Source organism: Anomaloglossus baeobatrachus, chromosome 9, assembly GCF_048569485.1.
Source record: "Anomaloglossus baeobatrachus isolate aAnoBae1 chromosome 9, aAnoBae1.hap1, whole genome shotgun sequence".
NCBI classification, from domain to species: domain Eukaryota; kingdom Metazoa; phylum Chordata; class Amphibia; order Anura; family Aromobatidae; genus Anomaloglossus; species Anomaloglossus baeobatrachus.
The window spans coordinates 165,577,423-165,604,491 of NC_134361.1; the positions used below are offsets into that span (position 1 = coordinate 165,577,423).

The 27,069-nt window shown below is 49.0% G+C and overlaps 12 non-coding genes and 2 pseudogenes across 12 annotated transcripts; all 14 read right to left on the reverse strand.

Annotated features, from left to right (window-relative positions):
• Positions 1 to 231: 231 nt before the first annotated feature.
• LOC142252315 (U2 spliceosomal RNA) lies at positions 232 to 422 on the reverse strand. Its single transcript, XR_012725699.1, has one exon. It is a non-coding gene; the product is annotated as a U2 spliceosomal RNA (small nuclear RNA).
• Positions 423 to 1,810: 1,388 nt separating this feature from the next.
• On the reverse strand, positions 1,811 to 2,001 carry LOC142252317 (U2 spliceosomal RNA). The gene has a single exon (XR_012725701.1). It is a non-coding gene; the product is annotated as a U2 spliceosomal RNA (small nuclear RNA).
• A 1,388-nt stretch (positions 2,002 to 3,389) lies between these two features.
• LOC142252970 (U2 spliceosomal RNA) lies at positions 3,390 to 3,595 on the reverse strand (annotated as a pseudogene).
• Positions 3,596 to 9,024: 5,429 nt separating this feature from the next.
• Positions 9,025 to 9,128, reverse strand: LOC142253593 (U2 spliceosomal RNA; annotated as a pseudogene).
• A 1,388-nt stretch (positions 9,129 to 10,516) lies between these two features.
• LOC142252318 (U2 spliceosomal RNA) lies at positions 10,517 to 10,707 on the reverse strand. Its single transcript, XR_012725702.1, has one exon. It is a non-coding gene; the product is annotated as a U2 spliceosomal RNA (small nuclear RNA).
• Positions 10,708 to 12,095: 1,388 nt separating this feature from the next.
• LOC142253139 (U2 spliceosomal RNA) lies at positions 12,096 to 12,291 on the reverse strand. Its single transcript, XR_012726457.1, has one exon. It is a non-coding gene; the product is annotated as a U2 spliceosomal RNA (small nuclear RNA).
• Positions 12,292 to 14,477: 2,186 nt separating this feature from the next.
• Positions 14,478 to 14,662, reverse strand: LOC142253319 (U2 spliceosomal RNA). Its single transcript, XR_012726619.1, has one exon. It is a non-coding gene; the product is annotated as a U2 spliceosomal RNA (small nuclear RNA).
• Positions 14,663 to 16,255: 1,593 nt separating this feature from the next.
• On the reverse strand, positions 16,256 to 16,446 carry LOC142252319 (U2 spliceosomal RNA). Its single transcript, XR_012725703.1, has one exon. It is a non-coding gene; the product is annotated as a U2 spliceosomal RNA (small nuclear RNA).
• A 1,388-nt stretch (positions 16,447 to 17,834) lies between these two features.
• LOC142253096 (U2 spliceosomal RNA) lies at positions 17,835 to 18,030 on the reverse strand. The gene has a single exon (XR_012726416.1). It is a non-coding gene; the product is annotated as a U2 spliceosomal RNA (small nuclear RNA).
• A 2,186-nt stretch (positions 18,031 to 20,216) lies between these two features.
• Positions 20,217 to 20,407, reverse strand: LOC142252320 (U2 spliceosomal RNA). Its single transcript, XR_012725704.1, has one exon. It is a non-coding gene; the product is annotated as a U2 spliceosomal RNA (small nuclear RNA).
• A 1,388-nt stretch (positions 20,408 to 21,795) lies between these two features.
• On the reverse strand, positions 21,796 to 21,986 carry LOC142252930 (U2 spliceosomal RNA). Its single transcript, XR_012726291.1, has one exon. It is a non-coding gene; the product is annotated as a U2 spliceosomal RNA (small nuclear RNA).
• A 1,388-nt stretch (positions 21,987 to 23,374) lies between these two features.
• LOC142253320 (U2 spliceosomal RNA) lies at positions 23,375 to 23,559 on the reverse strand. The gene has a single exon (XR_012726620.1). It is a non-coding gene; the product is annotated as a U2 spliceosomal RNA (small nuclear RNA).
• A 1,593-nt stretch (positions 23,560 to 25,152) lies between these two features.
• Positions 25,153 to 25,343, reverse strand: LOC142252322 (U2 spliceosomal RNA). Its single transcript, XR_012725705.1, has one exon. It is a non-coding gene; the product is annotated as a U2 spliceosomal RNA (small nuclear RNA).
• A 1,388-nt stretch (positions 25,344 to 26,731) lies between these two features.
• LOC142253141 (U2 spliceosomal RNA) lies at positions 26,732 to 26,927 on the reverse strand. Its single transcript, XR_012726459.1, has one exon. It is a non-coding gene; the product is annotated as a U2 spliceosomal RNA (small nuclear RNA).
• Positions 26,928 to 27,069: the final 142 nt, after the last annotated feature.

Here is a 27,069-nt window from a genome sequence, read left to right on the forward strand (position 1 = left end):
CACTTTGTCCAAAAGGGATCTATTCCATTCAATTACACATGATCTAGATTAGACTGACAACAAGATACTGCACGGGACATAGCAGAGTTGGTGAAGTTGAGTGGTGATGAGTTTGCTATTTGGATGAATAAAGCAAGTAAAAAGTGTGTTAGATAAAAATTCATTTCAATTCGCTAATCGGGCTAATATGAATCAGGTGAATTGAGTTCTGCTTTTGGAAACTGGGTTAAGAAGGGGTGCACCGTTCCTGGAGGTACTGCAATACCAGGTCAATGCGTGGAGTGGACAGAGCAAGCTCTTTTTCCATCTCCCTGTTCTAAAAATCCATTTAATATATGGTCCCCAGATAGGGGACGTATCAGATATTAAACTGATAAGAACAGATACTACACTTGATCTTAGCCAAAAGGCCGAGAAGCGATAACCAGAATTGGTTTGGGCCTCGAGTGGCACCCTGGCCTATGCCGGACACATCTTAGGGAGAGAGAGCGAGAGGGAGACAAACCCACGCCTACAGAAGACATTTTGTCACCCAAGCCAACCCTTGAAAAGGCTGCTTTGCAGAGCAAAAACAAGAAGAATGGTGCGTTTTGCTGCCGCCGCCCCCCACTGCAATGAATCTGAATAACTCCTCCTTTAGGGCGCAAGCAACTCCCCTCCCCCTTGCAGTCTTTCCAATTCACGATACAAAAAGACGGACAGGACAGGTTGCCTGACTTTCCGTCACTGCCACCCTTTGCCATCCTTACCCGTAGAAAGCCCTTTCATCATCCCCAAACCCTAATCTTTTCCCTTTCCTTCCCAGCCCCCAAACCCTGCCCTCTGTACCCTTCTCACCACCCGCATCCCTTCTCCTGTCATCCCCCTACCACCCGGGAAAAAAAGAGCTTGCCCCCTCCTTACACTAGCCCACCCTCCCACCCAAAGAACAACTTCTGCTGCGCAGCTTGTTTTCTAGGCAGCAGCGCTATTGTGATGTCAGCGGGGGCATTGTGACAAGCCGCCAGTGTTCCGTCTCTTCATGTTGTGCACAGTTCAAACGGAAAATACATCAACAGGCAGACTACAGAAAAACTTACTATCAAAGGTTAGAGGGGGGCTTTCTCAGAGGGCTTTTTACAGTTTTTCTATTCCCAATTAGCCGTTTAAGTGTACTTATTGAAAGTAGTAATTCTTTCATAGGCCGCCCTTTCTTAGTATTTGACGTTCCTTATATTGCGGTATGAGGCTTTGCAGCAGGTTGCAAACATTCATCACCCATGACTGTCCCCAATTGAGCTCAGAAGCTCAATGTCTATCATGACCTCTCTTTTAGAATGTCCAAGAGCAAGCAAACTATTCCTCCAGGAGAGGGCGCCAACAGACTACTAAAGAGATCATCATTACTCAAAGAAAACCCCAAAAACCAATGCATGATAGGAATAAACAGGTAACTTTCTTTGGAGTGGAAGCGGAGAGATCGCACCAGATGCCAATTCTAGATCTTATCACACCTGTGGTCACTGCAGCAGCAGGTGAATCCACTTTGTCCAAAAGGGATCTATTCCATTCAATTGCAAATGATCTAGATAAGACAGAGAACTGCAGCACGGGACATAGCCGAGTTGGTCAGGTTGAGTGGTGATGAGTTTGCTATTTGGATGAATAAAGAAAGTCAAAAGTGTGAAAGATAAAAAACAAAAGGAGGAAGTGTGAAAAGTGAATGGGCCAAATTGAGGTGCATATGAAGACGTATGCTTTCTTCCAATTCATTAAACCGGGCTAATATGAATCAGGTGAATTGAGTTCTGCTTTTGGAAACTGGGTTAAGAAGGGGTGCACCGTTCCTGGAGGTACTGCAATACCAGGTCAATGCGTGGAGTGGACAGAGCAAGCTCTTTTTCCATCTCCCTGTTCTAAAAATCCATTTAATATATGGTCCCCAGATAGGGGACGTATCAGATATTAAACTGATAAGAACAGATACTACACTTGATCTTAGCCAAAAGGCCGAGAAGCGATAACCAGAATTGGTTTGGGCCTCGAGTGGCACCCTGGCCTATGCCGGACACATCTTAGGGAGAGAGAGCGAGAGGGAGACAAACCCACGCCTACAGAAGACATTTTGTCACCCAAGCCAACCCTTGAAAAGGCTGCTTTGCAGAGCAAAAACAAGAAGAATGGTGCGTTTTGCAGCCGCCGCCCCCCACTGCAATGAATCTGAATAACTCCTCCTTTAGGGCGCAAGCAACTCCCCTCCCCCTTGCAGTCTTTCCAATTCACGATACAAAAAGACGGACAGGACAGGTTGCCTGACTTTCCGTCACTGCCACCCTTTGCCATCCTTACCCGTAGAAAGCCCTTTCATCATCCCCAAACCCTAATCTTTTCCCTTTCCTTCCCAGCCCCCAAACCCTGCCCTCTGTACCCTTCTCACCACCCGCATCCCTTCTCCTGTCATCCCCCTACCACCCGGGAAAAAAAGAGCTTGCCCCCTCCTTACACTAGCCCACCCTCCCACCCAAAGAACAACTTCTGCTGCGCAGCTTGTTTTCTAGGCAGCAGCGCTATTGTGATGTCAGCGGGGGCATTGTGACAAGCCGCCAGTGTTCCGTCTCTTCATGTTGTGCACAGTTCAAACAGAAAATACATCAACAGGCAGACTACAGAAAAACTTACTATCAAAGGTTAGAGGGGGGCTTTCTCAGAGGGCTTTTTACAGTTTTTCTATTCCCAATTAGCCGTTTAAGTGTACTTATTGAAAGTAGTAATTCTTTCATAGGCCGCCCTTTCTTAGTATTTGACGTTCCTTATATTGCGGTATGAGGCTTTGCAGCAGGTTGCAAACATTCATCACCCATGACTGTCCCCAATTGAGCTCAGAAGCTCAATGTCTATCATGACCTCTCTTTTAGAATGTCCAAGAGCAAGCAAACTATTCCTCCAGGAGAGGGCGCCAACAGACTACTAAAGAGATCATCATTACTCAAAGAAAACCCCAAAAACCAATGCATGATAGGAATAAACAGGTAACTTTCTTTGGAGTGGCAGCGGAGAGATCGCACCAGATGCCAATTCTAGATCTTATCACACCTGTGGTCACTGCAGCAGCAGGTGAATCCACTTTGTCCAAAAGGGATCTATTCCATTCAATTGCAAATGATCTAGATAAGACAGAGAACTGCAGCACGGGACATAGCCGAGTTGGTCAGGTTGAGTGGTGATGAGTTTGCTATTTGGATGAATAAAGAAAGTCAAAAGTGTGAAAGATAAAAAACAAAAGGAGGAAGTGTGAAAAGTGAATGGGCCAAATTGAGGTGCATATGAAGACGTATGCTTTCTTCCAATTCATTAAACCGGGCTAATATGAATCAGGTGAATTGAGTTCTGCTTTTGGAAACTGGGTTAAGAAGGGGTGCACCGTTCCTGGAGGTACTGCAATACCAGGTCAATGCGTGGAGTGGACAGAGCAAGCTCTTTTTCCATCTCCCTGTTCTAAAAATCCATTTAATATATGGTCCCCAGATAGGGGACGTATCAGATATTAAACTGATAAGAACAGATTTTTTTGATTTAACAGCATCTTTATTATCATGCACTACTCACAAAAAGGTAACAAACCGTGTACAGTGCCGCAGCCCCGTACACACAGAACTATACAATCCTTCTTACATAGCCATAGAGTACGACGCACTAAACTATACATCACACTCCTATGCTTATCCATAACACTCAAGCTGAAAGAAAAAGTTAGACCATAAATAACGACGAACCGGCGATTGGGGGATGGGGGTAGGGGAAAAGGGGGATAGGGTGGGGAAATCACAGGCCCGAAGCTTTATTGAAAGACGCACATAACGGGAAAAGGAGGGAGGGGGCATGGAAGAGGTCTAAACCTCCTCCTCGGCGCTGTCGTCCGGACTGTCCATGATGGAATAGTCTCTGAGCAGGCTGTGGATCAGCCTGCGGCAATCCTGGATAGACATCCTCTCCCTCTTCAAGATGAGCCGGTTCCTGGCGACCCAAATAGCGTCCTTAAAGCAGTTCATAAGGCGCCAAGCCTCCTGGATGGCTCCAACGGTGTGAGTCCCAGGGAAGAGTCCATAAAGTACGGAATGGTACGATAGGCTCCCTCTGGGGACGGAGTTCCTCAGGTCATCCTCCAGGGCAACCAACAGGCGCTGTGCGAAACGGCAGTCCCAAAAGGCGTGCAGCGATGTTTCCTCCACGAAGGGGCACCTTGGGCAGTACCGGGTTTTGCACAGGTTCCGGGCGTGCATGAATGACCGGACGGGCAGTCCGCCCTGTATCGCCATCCATGACAAGTCCTTGTGCCCGTTGGTCAATCCAGCCGATGACACGTTTGTCCAAACAGTCTCCAGTGTGTCGTGATGAAGTCCTGGAATGTTCTCCATTTCGTCCTTGGCTCTGATGAGTTTGTGGATAGTCTTTGGCTTCCACAAATCAGGCTTGAGTCCCTCCAGTTGGTGTTCCCTCACAAACCGAACCACGTCTCCGTAGAACCATGGCGCCGTCCAGTTGTAGGGGAAGGAGCTGTCCCACTTGTCCCAGCCTAACCGTCTCCAAAGGGGGAGCAGGAAGAAGCGAGACATGGACCCACCCGCGGAACCTCTCTTGACTCGCAGAGTTCGGCGAACGCAGTCACATACGAAGGAGGATCGCAGGAGGGTGGGGATATCGGGTACGCCCTTCCCACCCTTGCGAGGATCCTTGTACATGATGCTCCGCTTTACTCTGTCCATCTTGGATCCCCAGACAAAACGAAACACCGTCCTGGTAATGGCCCTGCACACGGTGGCAAGGGGGGGCCAGGCCTGGGCCGTGTACTGCAGCACGGGCAGTACCTCGTTACGCAGGACCAGTGCTTTGCCCTCACAGGTGAGGCGTCTGAGGCTCCACAGACCGATCCGTTGGGTGATCTTGGTCAAGCGTTCCTCCCAGGACTTGAGGGCTGCTCCTTCCTTCCCGAACCAGACTCCAAGAACCTTGATGAAATCCGGCTGGATGCTGAAAGGGAAGGGGGCGGAAGAGGCCGGCTGCCAGTCCCCGAAGAGCATGGCTTCCGACTTCCCGCAGTTGACTTTGGCTCCCGAAGCCCGTCCGAAGGTCTCACAGGTCTGGACGAGGGTGTCGACTGAGCGCCGGTCCGCGCAGAAGACGGTCACGTCGTCCATGTAGAGCGAGCACTTGACCTCGAAGCGTTCTGGTCCTGGTGCGGTGATCCCTCTGATCTCTCCATTCCGCCGGATAGCCTCTGCAAAGAGTTCTATAACACAAACAAAAAGAAGAGGTGACAGAGGACAGCCTTGTCTGACCCCTGAGAGGACCGGGAAGGGGTCAGTCTTCCAGCCGTTTACCAACACCGAGCTGTGAATATCAAAATACATTAGTTGGACATACAAGCAAAACATGTTACCCAAACCTAACCTGTGCAGAGCTTTGCCCAGGAACTCATGGGAAACACGGTCGAAGGCCTTTTCCTGATCCAACGAGATCAGGGCTGCGTGCACCCGGCGGGCTTTGATGTACTCGACCGTGTCCCGCATGAGAGCCAGGCTGTCTGCGATGCGACGTCCGGGGATGCCGCAGGTCTGATCCGGGTGGATGATCCGTCCGATAACCGTCTTCAGTCTCGTTGCCATCGTCTTGGCCAGGATCTTGTAGTCGACATTCAGAAGGGTGATGGGACGCCAATTCTTCAGGTCGCACCTCTCTCCTTTACGCTTGTACAGGATCGTGACCATTCCTTCCCTCAGAGATGGAGGCATTCTGCCCTCCACCACCATCTCCTCATACAGCCCTAACAGGTCCGGACAGATTAGGTCTCCCAGCGCTACATAGAGCTCTGCTGGGAGGCCGTCACTGCCCGGTGTCCTGCCAGAACTAAAGGATTTGGCGGCCGAGAGCAGCTCGTCCACCGTCAGAGGAACGTCCATGGCCGCCGCGTCTGCAGGGTCAAGATGGTTAGTGATACCTGAAAGGAACTTATCGGCGGCCTCGGGGTCAGTAGTCTTGCGGGCGTAGAGTTCGCTGTAGAAGTCGCTGACGACCTTCATCACGTTCTCTTTCCCGCGTCGCATGTTTCCACTCTCGTCTCGTAGTTCATTCATGGGCGTGTGACCGGCGTGGAGTTTCCTGAAAAAGAACGAGTTACATTTCTCACCCTTCTCCAGGTTCTCCACTTTGGAACGGAAGACAATTCGCTCGGACTCCTCCTCGAAGTGCCTTTTCAGGCTCCTCTTAGTCTCCTCCAGCTCCTCTCTCACGTCCCAGCCGCATCGAAGAAGGTCCTGCAGGGAACGCAGCTCACGCTGGAGTCTCCTGAAGTCCCTCCTCTTCAGACACGCCTGTTGTTGACTCTTTGCCTGAAAGAAGAAACGGAACTCGAGTTTAACGTATTCCCACCAGTCAGAAACAGACTGGAAGCCCGCCTTGTAGGCCCGCCACGTGGAGTAGGCAGCTCTAAGCTCCTCCAGAATCTCACCCTTTTCCAGCAGAGAGCAGTTCAGCTTCCAGGAGCCCGGGCCAATGGGGAAGCCATGGCCCAGCACACCTTGAAAGTGAATGGCTCTGTGGTCAGAGAAGAAGCAGGGGACCATCGAGTGCCCACTCCGCCCAACCGCCCGAGAGGTAAACACAAAGTCAATCCTGGAACGCAGCGAGCCATCGGATCGGCACCATGAATAGTTCACGGATCCGTGTCCGATGGAGCCAACAACGTCCACAAGAGAGGCTTCGGTCACCATCTCAATGAGCAGTTTGGATGTGACGTCCAACTTGGCAGCCGTTCCAGAACTGCGTCCATCCTCCTCAATCGGGCAGTTGAAATCCCCGGCCATCACTACCGTCCTGGCGGTAGCGAGCTGAGGGCGCAGGGCTTGGAGGAGCTCCAGTCGATCGCTCTTCACAGGAGAAGCATACACATTGATGAACCTGACAGGTTCTCCCGCCCAGGTGCCATCCACGAGCAGTAACCTGCCGCAGACGATTTCCTGAACAGAGTCCAATGTGAAGGCGCTTCCCCTGATCAGCACGGCGACCCCCGCGGACCTACAGTCGCCCCCGCCAGACCAGTAGGATGGGCCATGGGTCCACTCCCTGGCCAGATGGTTGAAGGACCTAGAGGAGGGAAGGGAGCATTCCTGCAGGAAAAATACATCACTAGACTGAGTGTTAAGGAACGTAAAAATTGTCTGACGTCGGAACTTGTCTCTGATGCTCCTAACATTAATGGAAAAGATGTTAATGTTAGCAGTCATTGGAGGAAAGAGAAAGTTAGAGCAGGCGGTGTGCCTTAGTTACCACTCCGGTCGGGCGGTTCTTCCTCTTTGGCACCTGCTGGTAAGGGTATCTCCAGCAGACCCTCTTCTGCTAGCTGATCAAGCAGGGATGGTGCCTCAGTGGCTTCCGACTCCTCCATTTCTTCTTCGGCCACAAGGGACTCCACCATCTGCTCCAACACGTCCGGTTCTGGGAGGAGGCCATCCTCCTCTTCCTGGGGTGGATTGGGGTCCACAATGAACAGCTTGGAAGGTTCTGCGACAGGACTATCTTCCACCTTCCTTTTCCTTTGGCCTGTACCTGAGGAGACAAGAGCTGGAAAATCCTCCTCGGTGAAAAGTGCAAGAGTGCTGAGGCCCTCTGCTCTCATGGTCTGGGGAGGGAGAGTGGGCTTTGGGGGGGGGGTGAGGAGACCAACTGAGGAGTAGGGAAATGAGGTGGAGGTAGTGGAATCCTCAGTAGGGTTGGCCGGGGGGGGAGGGGTTTGGACAGGGGTGACAGGGGGGGGGACCAGGGAGGGGGCAACAGTTTTCTTACCCTTCTTTTCCCTGGACTCCGTGGCTGCTGGGGCATCGGCTGGAGCCACGGTCGCCGGGTTCTTGGCCGCCTTGTCCTTGGCCTCTGTGGCCTTGGTCGTAGCTGCCTTGGTCGACGAAGCTGTGATTACCCGATACTGGGTCGCCGCGGCAACCCTTGCCCAGGATTTCTCCCGCTGTGGGCAGTCCTTGTAAAGGTGGTCCGCCTGTCCACATAGGTTGCAAGTCTTCTTCTTTGGGCAGTCCTTGGAGCTGTGTCCTGTCACCCGGCAAACCCTGCAGGCGTCCTCCTTGCAGGTCTTCATCGAATGCCCTTTCCCGCCACATTTCCTGCAGTTGTGTGGCATGTCCGGGTAGTAGATGAGACCAAAGGAGTTTCCCAGAGAGAATGTCGGGGGCAGGTGCTGGAGACCATCCTCGGATGCTGGTTCCCTGTAGAGTCGAACGGTTACTGACCACTTACCCGTCCAGAATCCGTTGCCGTTAAGGATGTGGGATGGCTCCCTCACCACTGTGCAGAGACGTCCCAGGAACGTGGAGATGTCTCTTCCTGGGGTGTGCGGGTTCAGCATGGAGACCGTGATCCTCTTCTCATCCCTCTGTATAGGACAGGATCCTAAAAAGGAATGAAAAGGGGAGCCCGGCATCGCTGCGTTCATCGCCTCCCAGTATCTCCTGCAGGCATTCACCGTGGCAAAGGTTACCAGAAAAATGCCAGTCATGAAGGTCTGGACACTCAGGGTTTCCGCCCTGGAGAAGCCCTGATCCAGAATCATCTTCTTGCAGAACACGTCGCTGGACATGTCCGGCAACCTACCATCCACTGCCTTTAGCTTCAGGGCGACCGTCTGCCGCATCCAAGGCTCCAGGGTTGGAGCCTTTTCAGGCGGCGTCCGGGCTCCCTCCGGCTGGCTGGCGTCGGAGGTAGGGGCCTCTTGGGCCGAAGAAGCCTCTGGATGAGCCTTCCTGGAGGTCCCTGGGTCCTGAGCCTTCCTGGCTGCCTTCTCTGGCTTGCTTGCCATGGCTGGTTCCTGCTTGAGTTCCCGGAGCTGGATCTTGGATTCTTCTCCGGGTGTCTTCTCCCGCTGTGTTCCTCCTCGAAGTTCCTCTGGTCTCCCCAAGTCTTCTCCGAGCCTTCGTCTTCTTGCTTCTTTCTGCCAAGCTCTTCTTCCGTCCGATCTCCCTCTTTCGGTCTCGGCTGGGCTTCGGAGCTTGTCTCCCTGATCGTATCTCGTCAAGTGTAGCTAGCTCAGTTTGTTCTGATAAGAACAGATACTACACTTGATCTTAGCCAAAAGGCCGAGAAGCGATAACCAGAATTGGTTTGGGCCTCGAGTGGCACCCTGGCCTATGCCGGACACATCTTAGGGAGAGAGAGCGAGAGGGAGACAAACCCACGCCTACAGAAGACATTTTGTCACCCAAGCCAACCCTTGAAAAGGCTGCTTTGCAGAGCAAAAACAAGAAGAATGGTGCGTTTTGCAGCCGCCGCCCCCCACTGCAATGAATCTGAATAACTCCTCCTTTAGGGCGCAAGCAACTCCCCTCCCCCTTGCAGTCTTTCCAATTCACGATACAAAAAGACGGACAGGACAGGTTGCCTGACTTTCCGTCACTGCCACCCTTTGCCATCCTTACCCGTAGAAAGCCCTTTCATCATCCCCAAACCCTAATCTTTTCCCTTTCCTTCCCAGCCCCCAAACCCTGCCCTCTGTACCCTTCTCACCACCCGCATCCCTTCTCCTGTCATCCCCCTACCACCCGGGAAAAAAAGAGCTTGCCCCCTCCTTACACTAGCCCACCCTCCCACCCAAAGAACAACTTCTGCTGCGCAGCTTGTTTTCTAGGCAGCAGCGCTATTGTGATGTCAGCGGGGGCATTGTGACAAGCCGCCAGTGTTCCGTCTCTTCATGTTGTGCACAGTTCAAACGGAAAATACATCAACAGGCAGACTACAGAAAAACTTACTATCAAAGGTTAGAGGGGGGCTTTCTCAGAGGGCTTTTTACAGTTTTTCTATTCCCAATTAGCCGTTTAAGTGTACTTATTGAAAGTAGTAATTCTTTCATAGGCCGCCCTTTCTTAGTATTTGACGTTCCTTATATTGCGGTATGAGGCTTTGCAGCAGGTTGCAAACATTCATCACCCATGACTGTCCCCAATTGAGCTCAGAAGCTCAATGTCTATCATGACCTCTCTTTTAGAATGTCCAAGAGCAAGCAAACTATTCCTCCAGGAGAGGGCGCCAACAGACTACTAAAGAGATCATCATTACTCAAAGAAAACCCCAAAAACCAATGCATGATAGGAATAAACAGGTAACTTTCTTTGGAGTGGAAGCGGAGAGATCGCACCAGATGCCAATTCTAGATCTTATCACACCTGTGGTCACTGCAGCAGCAGGTGAATCCACTTTGTCCAAAAGGGATCTATTCCATTCAATTGCAAATGATCTAGATAAGACAGAGAACTGCAGCACGGGACATAGCCGAGTTGGTCAGGTTGAGTGGTGATGAGTTTGCTATTTGGATGAATAAAGAAAGTCAAAAGTGTGAAAGATAAAAAACAAAAGGAGGAAGTGTGAAAAGTGAATGGGCCAAATTGAGGTGCATATGAAGACGTATGCTTTCTTCCAATTCATTAAACCGGGCTAATATGAATCAGGTGAATTGAGTTCTGCTTTTGGAAACTGGGTTAAGAAGGGGTGCACCGTTCCTGGAGGTACTGCAATACCAGGTCAATGCGTGGAGTGGACAGAGCAAGCTCTTTTTCCATCTCCCTGTTCTAAAAATCCATTTAATATATGGTCCCCAGATAGGGGACGTATCAGATATTAAACTGATAAGAACAGATACTACACTTGATCTTAGCCAAAAGGCCGAGAAGCGATAACCAGAATTGGTTTGGGCCTCGAGTGGCACCCTGGCCTATGCCGGACACATCTTAGGGAGAGAGAGCGAGAGGGAGACAAACCCACGCCTACAGAAGACATTTTGTCACCCAAGCCAACCCTTGAAAAGGCTGCTTTGCAGAGCAAAAACAAGAAGAATGGTGCGTTTTGCAGCCGCCGCCCCCCACTGCAATGAATCTGAATAACTCCTCCTTTAGGGCGCAAGCAACTCCCCTCCCCCTTGCAGTCTTTCCAATTCACGATACAAAAAGACGGACAGGACAGGTTGCCTGACTTTCCGTCACTGCCACCCTTTGCCATCCTTACCCGTAGAAAGCCCTTTCATCATCCCCAAACCCTAATCTTTTCCCTTTCCTTCCCAGCCCCCAAACCCTGCCCTCTGTACCCTTCTCACCACCCGCATCCCTTCTCCTGTCATCCCCCTACCACCCGGGAAAAAAAGAGCTTGCCCCCTCCTTACACTAGCCCACCCTCCCACCCAAAGAACAACTTCTGCTGCGCAGCTTGTTTTCTAGGCAGCAGCGCTATTGTGATGTCAGCGGGGGCATTGTGACAAGCCGCCAGTGTTCCGTCTCTTCATGTTGTGCACAGTTCAAACGGAAAATACATCAACAGGCAGACTACAGAAAAACTTACTATCAAAGGTTAGAGGGGGGCTTTCTCAGAGGGCTTTTTACAGTTTTTCTATTCCCAATTAGCCGTTTAAGTGTACTTATTGAAAGTAGTAATTCTTTCATAGGCCGCCCTTTCTTAGTATTTGACGTTCCTTATATTGCGGTATGAGGCTTTGCAGCAGGTTGCAAACATTCATCACCCATGACTGTCCCCAATTGAGCTCAGAAGCTCAATGTCTATCATGACCTCTCTTTTAGAATGTCCAAGAGCAAGCAAACTATTCCTCCAGGAGAGGGCGCCAACAGACTACTAAAGAGATCATCATTACTCAAAGAAAACCCCAAAAACCAATGCATGATAGGAATAAACAGGTAACTTTCTTTGGAGTGGCAGCGGAGAGATCGCACCAGATGCCAATTCTAGATCTTATCACACCTGTGGTCACTGCAGCAGCAGGTGAATCCACTTTGTCCAAAAGGGATCTATTCCATTCAATTGCAAATGATCTAGATAAGACAGAGAACTGCAGCACGGGACATAGCCGAGTTGGTCAGGTTGAGTGGTGATGAGTTTGCTATTTGGATGAATAAAGAAAGTCAAAAGTGTGAAAGATAAAAAACAAAAGGAGGAAGTGTGAAAAGTGAATGGGCCAAATTGAGGTGCATATGAAGACGTATGCTTTCTTCCAATTCATTAAACCGGGCTAATATGAATCAGGTGAATTGAGTTCTGCTTTTGGAAACTGGGTTAAGAAGGGGTGCACCGTTCCTGGAGGTACTGCAATACCAGGTCAATGCGTGGAGTGGACAGAGCAAGCTCTTTTTCCATCTCCCTGTTCTAAAAATCCATTTAATATATGGTCCCCAGATAGGGGACGTATCAGATATTAAACTGATAAGAACAGATTTTTGATTTAATGAAGCTTTCCAAAGCACCGCAAAAATGCATGACCGAAGTCACACCAAAAACAGTGCAAAGGCTAGGATTCGTGTGGACCCCTCCGTGAGAAGAGGATCCCCAAAAATCAACCCCGTCCCTCCGAGCCAGAAGGCCACAGCGAGGGTCAGGGATCTTCGGTGCTCCCCCAAGCCGAAGCCTGGTTGAGCCTTGTTGTTGCTCCCAGCGTCCACCCAGGCATCTTACCCAAGTGGAGTAGAGAGCTACTAGTTGTTGGTTTCGCAGCCGAAACTGCCCGGACCGTCAACCGGTGTTGGTTTCTCAGCCCAAGGCTAACCGGACCTCCAACCGGGTGTTGGTTTCTCAGCCGAAGCTGACCCAGACCTCCAACCGGGTGTTGGTTTCTCAGCCGAAGCTGACCCGGACCTCCAACCGGGTGTTAGTTTCTCAGCCCAAAGCTGACCAGACCTCCGACCGGGATTATAAAAATTTCCCTTCCTAGCCAGAAGGCCAGGATAGGGTAATATGCTCAAAAAGTATGAAAAGGCAAGGTACGGTGTGCTACAGAGCCCAAGACTTGCCGGGGTCCCAAGCCAGCAAGCTCAGACTCACTCCAGGGTCGTCAGTCCTGGGGCACGTTGTACCATAGCCCCCCACCCTTACTCAGTCTAATAGCCTCGATCCTGGTAGGGCCATGTTTTCCTCTTGATGAATATACTATCCACCCAGAGTACTAGCAAGCGCAACCTTCCAGTGTGCATTGTATCATTGTACTAAGGTGGCCTGGAGCTTAAACCACCTCTTCGAACAACACTACACTTGATCTTAGCCAAAAGGCCGAGAAGCGATAACCAGAATTGGTTTGGGCCTCGAGTGGCACCCTGGCCTATGCCGGACACATCTTAGGGAGAGAGAGCGAGAGGGAGACAAACCCACGCCTACAGAAGACATTTTGTCACCCAAGCCAACCCTTGAAAAGGCTGCTTTGCAGAGCAAAAACAAGAAGAATGGTGCGTTTTGCAGCCGCCGCCCCCCACTGCAATGAATCTGAATAACTCCTCCTTTAGGGCGCAAGCAACTCCCCTCCCCCTTGCAGTCTTTCCAATTCACGATACAAAAAGACGGACAGGACAGGTTGCCTGACTTTCCGTCACTGCCACCCTTTGCCATCCTTACCCGTAGAAAGCCCTTTCATCATCCCCAAACCCTAATCTTTTCCCTTTCCTTCCCAGCCCCCAAACCCTGCCCTCTGTACCCTTCTCACCACCCGCATCCCTTCTCCTGTCATCCCCCTACCACCCGGGAAAAAAAGAGCTTGCCCCCTCCTTACACTAGCCCACCCTCCCACCCAAAGAACAACTTCTGCTGCGCAGCTTGTTTTCTAGGCAGCAGCGCTATTGTGATGTCAGCGGGGGCATTGTGACAAGCCGCCAGTGTTCCGTCTCTTCATGTTGTGCACAGTTCAAACGGAAAATACATCAACAGGCAGACTACAGAAAAACTTACTATCAAAGGTTAGAGGGGGGCTTTCTCAGAGGGCTTTTTACAGTTTTTCTATTCCCAATTAGCCGTTTAAGTGTACTTATTGAAAGTAGTAATTCTTTCATAGGCCGCCCTTTCTTAGTATTTGACGTTCCTTATATTGCGGTATGAGGCTTTGCAGCAGGTTGCAAACATTCATCACCCATGACTGTCCCCAATTGAGCTCAGAAGCTCAATGTCTATCATGACCTCTCTTTTAGAATGTCCAAGAGCAAGCAAACTATTCCTCCAGGAGAGGGCGCCAACAGACTACTAAAGAGATCATCATTACTCAAAGAAAACCCCAAAAACCAATGCATGATAGGAATAAACAGGTAACTTTCTTTGGAGTGGAAGCGGAGAGATCGCACCAGATGCCAATTCTAGATCTTATCACACCTGTGGTCACTGCAGCAGCAGGTGAATCCACTTTGTCCAAAAGGGATCTATTCCATTCAATTGCAAATGATCTAGATAAGACAGAGAACTGCAGCACGGGACATAGCCGAGTTGGTCAGGTTGAGTGGTGATGAGTTTGCTATTTGGATGAATAAAGAAAGTCAAAAGTGTGAAAGATAAAAAACAAAAGGAGGAAGTGTGAAAAGTGAATGGGCCAAATTGAGGTGCATATGAAGACGTATGCTTTCTTCCAATTCATTAAACCAGGCTAATATGAATCAGGTGAATTGAGTTCTGCTTTTGGAAACTGGGTTAAGAAGGGGTGCACCGTTCCTGGAGGTACTGCAATACCAGGTCAATGCGTGGAGTGGACAGAGCAAGCTCTTTTTCCATCTCCCTGTTCTAAAAATCCATTTAATATATGGTCCCCAGATAGGGGACGTATCAGATATTAAACTGATAAGAACAGATGAGATTTCATCCGCAAATTTCAGAAAACGGTCATCGGCCACCACACAAAAGCGCAGTGCCGCAGGTGATCGCCTCCCGAGCCCAGGAACCACCAGCCATAAGGGGACGTAAGCACCAAAAGGCGCAACAATCCCCGAGGCCGGCGGTTGTGCAAGCCCGGGCCCCTCCCAGCCAAGACCAAGGCAAACCCAATGAAGGGACTACACTTGATCTTAGCCAAAAGGCCGAGAAGCGATAACCAGAATTGGTTTGGGCCTCGAGTGGCACCCTGGCCTATGCCGGACACATCTTAGGGAGAGAGAGCGAGAGGGAGACAAACCCACGCCTACAGAAGACATTTTGTCACCCAAGCCAACCCTTGAAAAGGCTGCTTTGCAGAGCAAAAACAAGAAGAATGGTGCGTTTTGCAGCCGCCGCCCCCCACTGCAATGAATCTGAATAACTCCTCCTTTAGGGCGCAAGCAACTCCCCTCCCCCTTGCAGTCTTTCCAATTCACGATACAAAAAGACGGACAGGACAGGTTGCCTGACTTTCCGTCACTGCCACCCTTTGCCATCCTTACCCGTAGAAAGCCCTTTCATCATCCCCAAACCCTAATCTTTTCCCTTTCCTTCCCAGCCCCCAAACCCTGCCCTCTGTACCCTTCTCACCACCCGCATCCCTTCTCCTGTCATCCCCCTACCACCCGGGAAAAAAAGAGCTTGCCCCCTCCTTACACTAGCCCACCCTCCCACCCAAAGAACAACTTCTGCTGCGCAGCTTGTTTTCTAGGCAGCAGCGCTATTGTGATGTCAGCGGGGGCATTGTGACAAGCCGCCAGTGTTCCGTCTCTTCATGTTGTGCACAGTTCAAACGGAAAATACATCAACAGGCAGACTACAGAAAAACTTACTATCAAAGGTTAGAGGGGGGCTTTCTCAGAGGGCTTTTTACAGTTTTTCTATTCCCAATTAGCCGTTTAAGTGTACTTATTGAAAGTAGTAATTCTTTCATAGGCCGCCCTTTCTTAGTATTTGACGTTCCTTATATTGCGGTATGAGGCTTTGCAGCAGGTTGCAAACATTCATCACCCATGACTGTCCCCAATTGAGCTCAGAAGCTCAATGTCTATCATGACCTCTCTTTTAGAATGTCCAAGAGCAAGCAAACTATTCCTCCAGGAGAGGGCGCCAACAGACTACTAAAGAGATCATCATTACTCAAAGAAAACCCCAAAAACCAATGCATGATAGGAATAAACAGGTAACTTTCTTTGGAGTGGAAGCGGAGAGATCGCACCAGATGCCAATTCTAGATCTTATCACACCTGTGGTCACTGCAGCAGCAGGTGAATCCACTTTGTCCAAAAGGGATCTATTCCATTCAATTGCAAATGATCTAGATAAGACAGAGAACTGCAGCACGGGACATAGCCGAGTTGGTCAGGTTGAGTGGTGATGAGTTTGCTATTTGGATGAATAAAGAAAGTCAAAAGTGTGAAAGATAAAAAACAAAAGGAGGAAGTGTGAAAAGTGAATGGGCCAAATTGAGGTGCATATGAAGACGTATGCTTTCTTCCAATTCATTAAACCGGGCTAATATGAATCAGGTGAATTGAGTTCTGCTTTTGGAAACTGGGTTAAGAAGGGGTGCACCGTTCCTGGAGGTACTGCAATACCAGGTCAATGCGTGGAGTGGACAGAGCAAGCTCTTTTTCCATCTCCCTGTTCTAAAAATCCATTTAATATATGGTCCCCAGATAGGGGACGTATCAGATATTAAACTGATAAGAACAGATACTACACTTGATCTTAGCCAAAAGGCCGAGAAGCGATAACCAGAATTGGTTTGGGCCTCGAGTGGCACCCTGGCCTATGCCGGACACATCTTAGGGAGAGAGAGCGAGAGGGAGACAAACCCACGCCTACAGAAGACATTTTGTCACCCAAGCCAACCCTTGAAAAGGCTGCTTTGCAGAGCAAAAACAAGAAGAATGGTGCGTTTTGCAGCCGCCGCCCCCCACTGCAATGAATCTGAATAACTCCTCCTTTAGGGCGCAAGCAACTCCCCTCCCCCTTGCAGTCTTTCCAATTCACGATACAAAAAGACGGACAGGACAGGTTGCCTGACTTTCCGTCACTGCCACCCTTTGCCATCCTTACCCGTAGAAAGCCCTTTCATCATCCCCAAACCCTAATCTTTTCCCTTTCCTTCCCAGCCCCCAAACCCTGCCCTCTGTACCCTTCTCACCACCCGCATCCCTTCTCCTGTCATCCCCCTACCACCCGGGAAAAAAAGAGCTTGCCCCCTCCTTACACTAGCCCACCCTCCCACCCAAAGAACAACTTCTGCTGCGCAGCTTGTTTTCTAGGCAGCAGCGCTATTGTGATGTCAGCGGGGGCATTGTGACAAGCCGCCAGTGTTCCGTCTCTTCATGTTGTGCACAGTTCAAACGGAAAATACATCAACAGGCAGACTACAGAAAAACTTACTATCAAAGGTTAGAGGGGGGCTTTCTCAGAGGGCTTTTTACAGTTTTTCTATTCCCAATTAGCCGTTTAAGTGTACTTATTGAAAGTAGTAATTCTTTCATAGGCCGCCCTTTCTTAGTATTTGACGTTCCTTATATTGCGGTATGAGGCTTTGCAGCAGGTTGCAAACATTCATCACCCATGACTGTCCCCAATTGAGCTCAGAAGCTCAATGTCTATCATGACCTCTCTTTTAGAATGTCCAAGAGCAAGCAAACTATTCCTCCAGGAGAGGGCGCCAACAGACTACTAAAGAGATCATCATTACTCAAAGAAAACCCCAAAAACCAATGCATGATAGGAATAAACAGGTAACTTTCTTTGGAGTGGAAGCGGAGAGATCGCACCAGATGCCAATTCTAGATCTTATCACACCTGTGGTCACTGCAGCAGCAGGTGAATCCACTTTGTCCAAAAGGGATCTATTCCATTCAATTGCAAATGATCTAGATAAGACAGAGAACTGCAGCACGGGACATAGCCGAGTTGGTCAGGTTGAGTGGTGATGAGTTTGCTATTTGGATGAATAAAGAAAGTCAAAAGTGTGAAAGATAAAAAACAAAAGGAGGAAGTGTGAAAAGTGAATGAGCCAAATTGAGGTGCATATGAAGACGTATGCTTTCTTCCAATTCATTAAACCGGGCTAATATGAATCAGGTGAATTGAGTTCTGCTTTTGGAAACTGGGTTAAGAAGGGGTGCACCGTTCCTGGAGGTACTGCAATACCAGGTCAATGCGTGGAGTGGACAGAGCAAGCTCTTTTTCCATCTCCCTGTTCTAAAAATCCATTTAATATATGGTCCCCAGATAGGGGACGTATCAGATATTAAACTGATAAGAACAGATTTTGATTTAATGAAGCTTTCCAAAGCACCACAAAAAATGCATGACCGAAGTCACACCAAAAACAGTGCAAAGGCTAGGATTCGTGTGGACCCCACCGTGAGGAGAGGGTCCCCAAAAATCAACCCCGTCCCTCCGAGCCAGAAGGCCACAGCAAGGGTCAGGGATCTTCGGTGCTCCCCCAAGCCGAAGCCTGGTTGAGCCTTGTTGTTGCTCCCAGCATCCACCCAGGCATCTTACCCAAGTGGAGTAGAGAGCTACTAGTTGTTGGTTTCGCAGCCGAAACTGCCCGGACCGTCAACCGGTGTTGGTTTCTCAGCCCAAGGCTAACCGGACCTCCAACCGGGTGTTGGTTTCTCAGCCGAAGCTGACCCAGACCTCCAACCAGGTGTTGGTTTCTCAGCCGAAGCTGACCCGGACCTCCAACCGGGTGTTAGTTTCTCAGCCCAAAGCTGACCAGACCTCCGACCGGGATTATAAAAATTTCCCTTCCTAGCCAGAAGGCCAGGATAGGGTAATATGCTCAAAAAGTATGAAAAGGCAAGGTGCGGTGTGCTACAGAGCCCAAGGCTTGCCGGGGTCCCAAGCCAGCAAGCTCAGACTCACTCCAGGGTCGTCAGTCCTGGGGCACGTTGTACCATAGCCCCCCACCCTTACTCAGTCTAATAGCCTCGATCCTGGTAGGGCCATGTTTTCCTCTTGATGAATATACTATCCACCCAGAGTACTAGCAAGCGCAACCTTCCAGTGTGCATTGTATCATTGTACTAAGGTGGCCTGGAGCTTAAACCACCTCTTCGAACAACACTACACTTGATCTTAGCCAAAAGGCCGAGAAGCGATAACCAGAATTGGTTTGGGCCTCGAGTGGCACCCTGGCCTATGCCGGACACATCTTAGGGAGAGAGAGCGAGAGGGAGACAAACCCACGCCTACAGAAGACATTTTGTCACCCAAGCCAACCCTTGAAAAGGCTGCTTTGCAGAGCAAAAACAAGAAGAATGGTGCGTTTTGCAGCCGCCGCCCCCCACTGCAATGAATCTGAATAACTCCTCCTTTAGGGCGCAAGCAACTCCCCTCCCCCTTGCAGTCTTTCCAATTCACGATACAAAAAGACGGACAGGACAGGTTGCCTGACTTTCCGTCACTGCCACCCTTTGCCATCCTTACCCGTAGAAAGCCCTTTCATCATCCCCAAACCCTAATCTTTTCCCTTTCCTTCCCAGCCCCCAAACCCTGCCCTCTGTACCCTTCTCACCACCCGCATCCCTTCTCCTGTCATCCCCCTACCACCCGGGAAAAAAAGAGCTTGCCCCCTCCTTACACTAGCCCACCCTCCCACCCAAAGAACAACTTCTGCTGCGCAGCTTGTTTTCTAGGCAGCAGCGCTATTGTGATGTCAGCGGGGGCATTGTGACAAGCCGCCAGTGTTCCGTCTCTTCATGTTGTGCACAGTTCAAACGGAAAATACATCAACAGGCAGACTACAGAAAAACTTACTATCAAAGGTTAGAGGGGGGCTTTCTCAGAGGGCTTTTTACAGTTTTTCTATTCCCAATTAGCCGTTTAAGTGTACTTATTGAAAGTAGTAATTCTTTCATAGGCCGCCCTTTCTTAGTATTTGACGTTCCTTATATTGCGGTATGAGGCTTTGCAGCAGGTTGCAAACATTCATCACCCATGACTGTCCCCAATTGAGCTCAGAAGCTCAATGTCTATCATGACCTCTCTTTTAGAATGTCCAAGAGCAAGCAAACTATTCCTCCAGGAGAGGGCGCCAACAGACTACTAAAGAGATCATCATTACTCAAAGAAAACCCCAAAAACCAATGCATGATAGGAATAAACAGGTAACTTTCTTTGGAGTGGAAGCGGAGAGATCGCACCAGATGCCAATTCTAGATCTTATCACACCTGTGGTCACTGCAGCAGCAGGTGAATCCACTTTGTCCAAAAGGGATCTATTCCATTCAATTGCAAATGATCTAGATAAGACAGAGAACTGCAGCACGGGACATAGCCGAGTTGGTCAGGTTGAGTGGTGATGAGTTTGCTATTTGGATGAATAAAGAAAGTCAAAAGTGTGAAAGATAAAAAACAAAAGGAGGAAGTGTGAAAAGTGAATGGGCCAAATTGAGGTGCATATGAAGACGTATGCTTTCTTCCAATTCATTAAACCGGGCTAATATGAATCAGGTGAATTGAGTTCTGCTTTTGGAAACTGGGTTAAGAAGGGGTGCACCGTTCCTGGAGGTACTGCAATACCAGGTCAATGCGTGGAGTGGACAGAGCAAGCTCTTTTTCCATCTCCCTGTTCTAAAAATCCATTTAATATATGGTCCCCAGATAGGGGACGTATCAGATATTAAACTGATAAGAACAGATACTACACTTGATCTTAGCCAAAAGGCCGAGAAGCGATAACCAGAATTGGTTTGGGCCTCGAGTGGCACCCTGGCCTATGCCGGACACATCTTAGGGAGAGAGAGCGAGAGGGAGACAAACCCACGCCTACAGAAGACATTTTGTCACCCAAGCCAACCCTTGAAAAGGCTGCTTTGCAGAGCAAAAACAAGAAGAATGGTGCGTTTTGCAGCCGCCGCCCCCCACTGCAATGAATCTGAATAACTCCTCCTTTAGGGCGCAAGCAACTCCCCTCCCCCTTGCAGTCTTTCCAATTCACGATACAAAAAGACGGACAGGACAGGTTGCCTGACTTTCCGTCACTGCCACCCTTTGCCATCCTTACCCGTAGAAAGCCCTTTCATCATCCCCAAACCCTAATCTTTTCCCTTTCCTTCCCAGCCCCCAAACCCTGCCCTCTGTACCCTTCTCACCACCCGCATCCCTTCTCCTGTCATCCCCCTACCACCCGGGAAAAAAAGAGCTTGCCCCCTCCTTACACTAGCCCACCCTCCCACCCAAAGAACAACTTCTGCTGCGCAGCTTGTTTTCTAGGCAGCAGCGCTATTGTGATGTCAGCGGGGGCATTGTGACAAGCCGCCAGTGTTCCGTCTCTTCATGTTGTGCACAGTTCAAACGGAAAATACATCAACAGGCAGACTACAGAAAAACTTACTATCAAAGGTTAGAGGGGGGCTTTCTCAGAGGGCTTTTTACAGTTTTTCTATTCCCAATTAGCCGTTTAAGTGTACTTATTGAAAGTAGTAATTCTTTCATAGGCCGCCCTTTCTTAGTATTTGACGTTCCTTATATTGCGGTATGAGGCTTTGCAGCAGGTTGCAAACATTCATCACCCATGACTGTCCCCAATTGAGCTCAGAAGCTCAATGTCTATCATGACCTCTCTTTTAGAATGTCCAAGAGCAAGCAAACTATTCCTCCAGGAGAGGGCGCCAACAGACTACTAAAGAGATCATCATTACTCAAAGAAAACCCCAAAAACCAATGCATGATAGGAATAAACAGGTAACTTTCTTTGGAGTGGAAGCGGAGAGATCGCACCAGATGCCAATTCTAGATCTTATCACACCTGTGGTCACTGCAGCAGCAGGTGAATCCACTTTGTCCAAAAGGGATCTATTCCATTCAATTGCAAATGATCTAGATAAGACAGAGAACTGCAGCACGGGACATAGCCGAGTTGGTCAGGTTGAGTGGTGATGAGTTTGCTATTTGGATGAATAAAGAAAGTCAAAAGTGTGAAAGATAAAAAACAAAAGGAGGAAGTGTGAAAAGTGAATGGGCCAAATTGAGGTGCATATGAAGACGTATGCTTTCTTCCAATTCATTAAACCGGGCTAATATGAATCAGGTGAATTGAGTTCTGCTTTTGGAAACTGGGTTAAGAAGGGGTGCACCGTTCCTGGAGGTACTGCAATACCAGGTCAATGCGTGGAGTGGACAGAGCAAGCTCTTTTTCCATCTCCCTGTTCTAAAAATCCATTTAATATATGGTCCCCAGATAGGGGACGTATCAGATATTAAACTGATAAGAACAGATACTACACTTCATCTTAGCCAAAAGGCCGAGAAGCGATAACCAGAATTGGTTTGGGCCTCGAGTGGCACCCTGGCCTATGCCGGACACATCTTAGGGAGAGAGAGCGAGAGGGAGACAAACCCACGCCTACAGAAGACATTTTGTCACCCAAGCCAACCCTTGAAAAGGCTGCTTTGCAGAGCAAAAACAAGAAGAATGGTGCGTTTTGCAGCCGCCGCCCCCCACTGCAATGAATCTGAATAACTCCTCCTTTAGGGCGCAAGCAACTCCCCTCCCCCTTGCAGTCTTTCCAATTCACGATACAAAAAGACGGACAGGACAGGTTGCCTGACTTTCCGTCACTGCCACCCTTTGCCATCCTTACCCGTAGAAAGCCCTTTCATCATCCCCAAACCCTAATCTTTTCCCTTTCCTTCCCAGCCCCCAAACCCTGCCCTCTGTACCCTTCTCACCACCCGCATCCCTTCTCCTGTCATCCCCCTACCACCCGGGAAAAAAAGAGCTTGCCCCCTCCTTACACTAGCCCACCCTCCCACCCAAAGAACAACTTCTGCTGCGCAGCTTGTTTTCTAGGCAGCAGCGCTATTGTGATGTCAGCGGGGGCATTGTGACAAGCCGCCAGTGTTCCGTCTCTTCATGTTGTGCACAGTTCAAACAGAAAATACATCAACAGGCAGACTACAGAAAAACTTACTATCAAAGGTTAGAGGGGGGCTTTCTCAGAGGGCTTTTTACAGTTTTTCTATTCCCAATTAGCCGTTTAAGTGTACTTATTGAAAGTAGTAATTCTTTCATAGGCCGCCCTTTCTTAGTATTTGACGTTCCTTATATTGCGGTATGAGGCTTTGCAGCAGGTTGCAAACATTCATCACCCATGACTGTCCCCAATTGAGCTCAGAAGCTCAATGTCTATCATGACCTCTCTTTTAGAATGTCCAAGAGCAAGCAAACTATTCCTCCAGGAGAGGGCGCCAACAGACTACTAAAGAGATCATCATTACTCAAAGAAAACCCCAAAAACCAATGCATGATAGGAATAAACAGGTAACTTTCTTTGGAGTGGAAGCGGAGAGATCGCACCAGATGCCAATTCTAGATCTTATCACACCTGTGGTCACTGCAGCAGCAGGTGAATCCACTTTGTCCAAAAGGGATCTATTCCATTCAATTGCAAATGATCTAGATAAGACAGAGAACTGCAGCACGGGACATAGCCGAGTTGGTCAGGTTGAGTGGTGATGAGTTTGCTATTTGGATGAATAAAGAAAGTCAAAAGTGTGAAAGATAAAAAACAAAAGGAGGAAGTGTGAAAAGTGAATGGGCCAAATTGAGGTGCATATGAAGACGTATGCTTTCTTCCAATTCATTAAACCGGGCTAATATGAATCAGGTGAATTGAGTTCTGCTTTTGGAAACTGGGTTAAGAAGGGGTGCACCGTTCCTGGAGGTACTGCAATACCAGGTCAATGCGTGGAGTGGACAGAGCAAGCTCTTTTTCCATCTCCCTGTTCTAAAAATCCATTTAATATATGGTCCCCAGATAGGGGACGTATCAGATATTAAACTGATAAGAACAGATGAGATTTCATCCGCAAATTTCAGAAAACGGTCATCGGCCACCACACAAAAGCGCAGTGCCGCAGGTGATCGCCTCCCGAGCCCAGGAACCACCAGCCATAAGGGGACGTAAGCACCAAAAGGCACAACAATCCCCGAGGCCGGCGGTTGTGCAAGCCCGGGCCCCTCCCAGCCAAGACCAAGGCAAACCCAATGAAGGGACTACACTTGATCTTAGCCAAAAGGCCGAGAAGCGATAACCAGAATTGGTTTGGGCCTCGAGTGGCACCCTGGCCTATGCCGGACACATCTTAGGGAGAGAGAGCGAGAGGGAGACAAACCCACGCCTACAGAAGACATTTTGTCACCCAAGCCAACCCTTGAAAAGGCTGCTTTGCAGAGCAAAAACAAGAAGAATGGTGCGTTTTGCAGCCGCCGCCCCCCACTGCAATGAATCTGAATAACTCCTCCTTTAGGGCGCAAGCAACTCCCCTCCCCCTTGCAGTCTTTCCAATTCACGATACAAAAAGACGGACAGGACAGGTTGCCTGACTTTCCGTCACTGCCACCCTTTGCCATCCTTACCCGTAGAAAGCCCTTTCATTATCCCCAAACCCTAATCTTTTCCCTTTCCTTCCCAGCCCCCAAACCCTGCCCTCTGTACCCTTCTCACCACCCGCATCCCTTCTCCTGTCATCCCCCTACCACCCGGGAAAAAAAGAGCTTGCCCCCTCCTTACACTAGCCCACCCTCCCACCCAAAGAACAACTTCTGCTGCGCAGCTTGTTTTCTAGGCAGCAGCGCTATTGTGATGTCAGCGGGGGCATTGTGACAAGCCGCCAGTGTTCCGTCTCTTCATGTTGTGCACAGTTCAAACGGAAAATACATCAACAGGCAGACTACAGAAAAACTTACTATCAAAGGTTAGAGGGGGGCTTTCTCAGAGGGCTTTTTACAGTTTTTCTATTCCCAATTAGCCGTTTAAGTGTACTTATTGAAAGTAGTAATTCTTTCATAGGCCGCCCTTTCTTAGTATTTGACGTTCCTTATATTGCGGTATGAGGCTTTGCAGCAGGTTGCAAACATTCATCACCCATGACTGTCCCCAATTGAGCTCAGAAGCTCAATGTCTATCATGACCTCTCTTTTAGAATGTCCAAGAGCAAGCAAACTATTCCTCCAGGAGAGGGCGCCAACAGACTACTAAAGAGATCATCATTACTCAAAGAAAACCCCAAAAACCAATGCATGATAGGAATAAACAGGTAACTTTCTTTGGAGTGGAAGCGGAGAGATCGCACCAGATGCCAATTCTAGATCTTATCACACCTGTGGTCACTGCAGCAGCAGGTGAATCCACTTTGTCCAAAAGGGATCTATTCCATTCAATTGCAAATGATCTAGATAAGACAGAGAACTGCAGCACGGGACATAGCCGAGTTGGTCAGGTTGAGTGGTGATGAGTTTGCTATTTGGATGAATAAAGAAAGTCAAAAGTGTGAAAGATAAAAAACAAAAGGAGGAAGTGTGAAAAGTGAATGGGCCAAATTGAGGTGCATATGAAGACGTATGCTTTCTTCCAATTCATTAAACCGGGCTAATATGAATCAGGTGAATTGAGTTCTGCTTTTGGAAACTGGGTTAAGAAGGGGTGCACCGTTCCTGGAGGTACTGCAATACCAGGTCAATGCGTGGAGTGGACAGAGCAAGCTCTTTTTCCATCTCCCTGTTCTAAAAATCCATTTAATATATGGTCCCCAGATAGGGGACGTATCAGATATTAAACTGATAAGAACAGATACTACACTTGATCTTAGCCAAAAGGCCGAGAAGCGATAACCAGAATTGGTTTGGGCCTCGAGTGGCACCCTGGCCTATGCCGGACACATCTTAGGGAGAGAGAGCGAGAGGGAGACAAACCCACGCCTACAGAAGACATTTTGTCACCCAAGCCAACCCTTGAAAAGGCTGCTTTGCAGAGCAAAAACAAGAAGAATGGTGCGTTTTGCAGCCGCCGCCCCCCACTGCAATGAATCTGAATAACTCCTCCTTTAGGGCGCAAGCAACTCCCCTCCCCCTTGCAGTCTTTCCAATTCACGATACAAAAAGACGGACAGGACAGGTTGCCTGACTTTCCGTCACTGCCACCCTTTGCCATCCTTACCCGTAGAAAGCCCTTTCATCATCCCCAAACCCTAATCTTTTCCCTTTCCTTCCCAGCCCCCAAACCCTGCCCTCTGTACCCTTCTCACCACCCGCATCCCTTCTCCTGTCATCCCCCTACCACCCGGGAAAAAAAGAGCTTGCCCCCTCCTTACACTAGCCCACCCTCCCACCCAAAGAACAACTTCTGCTGCGCAGCTTGTTTTCTAGGCAGCAGCGCTATTGTGATGTCAGCGGGGGCATTGTGACAAGCCGCCAGTGTTCCGTCTCTTCATGTTGTGCACAGTTCAAACGGAAAATACATCAACAGGCAGACTACAGAAAAACTTACTATCAAAGGTTAGAGGGGGGCTTTCTCAGAGGGCTTTTTACAGTTTTTCTATTCCCAATTAGCCGTTTAAGTGTACTTATTGAAAGTAGTAATTCTTTCATAGGCCGCCCTTTCTTAGTATTTGACGTTCCTTATATTGCGGTATGAGGCTTTGCAGCAGGTTGCAAACATTCATCACCCATGACTGTCCCCAATTGAGCTCAGAAGCTCAATGTCTATCATGACCTCTCTTTTAGAATGTCCAAGAGCAAGCAAACTATTCCTCCAGGAGAGGGCGCCAACAGACTACTAAAGAGATCATCATTACTCAAAGAAAACCCCAAAAACCAATGCATGATAGGAATAAACAGGTAACTTTCTTTGGAGTGGAAGCGGAGAGATCGCACCAGATGCCAATTCTAGATCTTATCACACCTGTGGTCACTGCAGCAGCAGGTGAATCCACTTTGTCCAAAAGGGATCTATTCCATTCAATTGCAAATGATCTAGATAAGACAGAGAACTGCAGCACGGGACATAGCCGAGTTGGTCAGGTTGAGTGGTGATGAGTTTGCTATTTGGATGAATAAAGAAAGTCAAAAGTGTGAAAGATAAAAAACAAAAGGAGGAAGTGTGAAAAGTGAATGGGCCAAATTGAGGTGCATATGAAGACGTATGCTTTCTTCCAATTCATTAAACCGGGCTAATATGAATCAGGTGAATTGAGTTCTGCTTTTGGAAACTGGGTTAAGAAGGGGTGCACCGTTCCTGGAGGTACTGCAATACCAGGTCAATGCGTGGAGTGGACAGAGCAAGCTCTTTTTCCATCTCCCTGTTCTAAAAATCCATTTAATATATGGTCCCCAGATAGGGGACGTATCAGATATTAAACTGATAAGAACAGATTTTTGATTTAATGAAGCTTTCCAAAGCACCGCAAAAATGCATGACCGAAGTCACACCAAAAACAGTGCAAAGGCTAGGATTCGTGTGGACCCCTCCGTGAGAAGAGGATCCCCAAAAATCAACCCCGTCCCTCCGAGCCAGAAGGCCACAGCGAGGGTCAGGGATCTTCGGTGCTCCCCCAAGC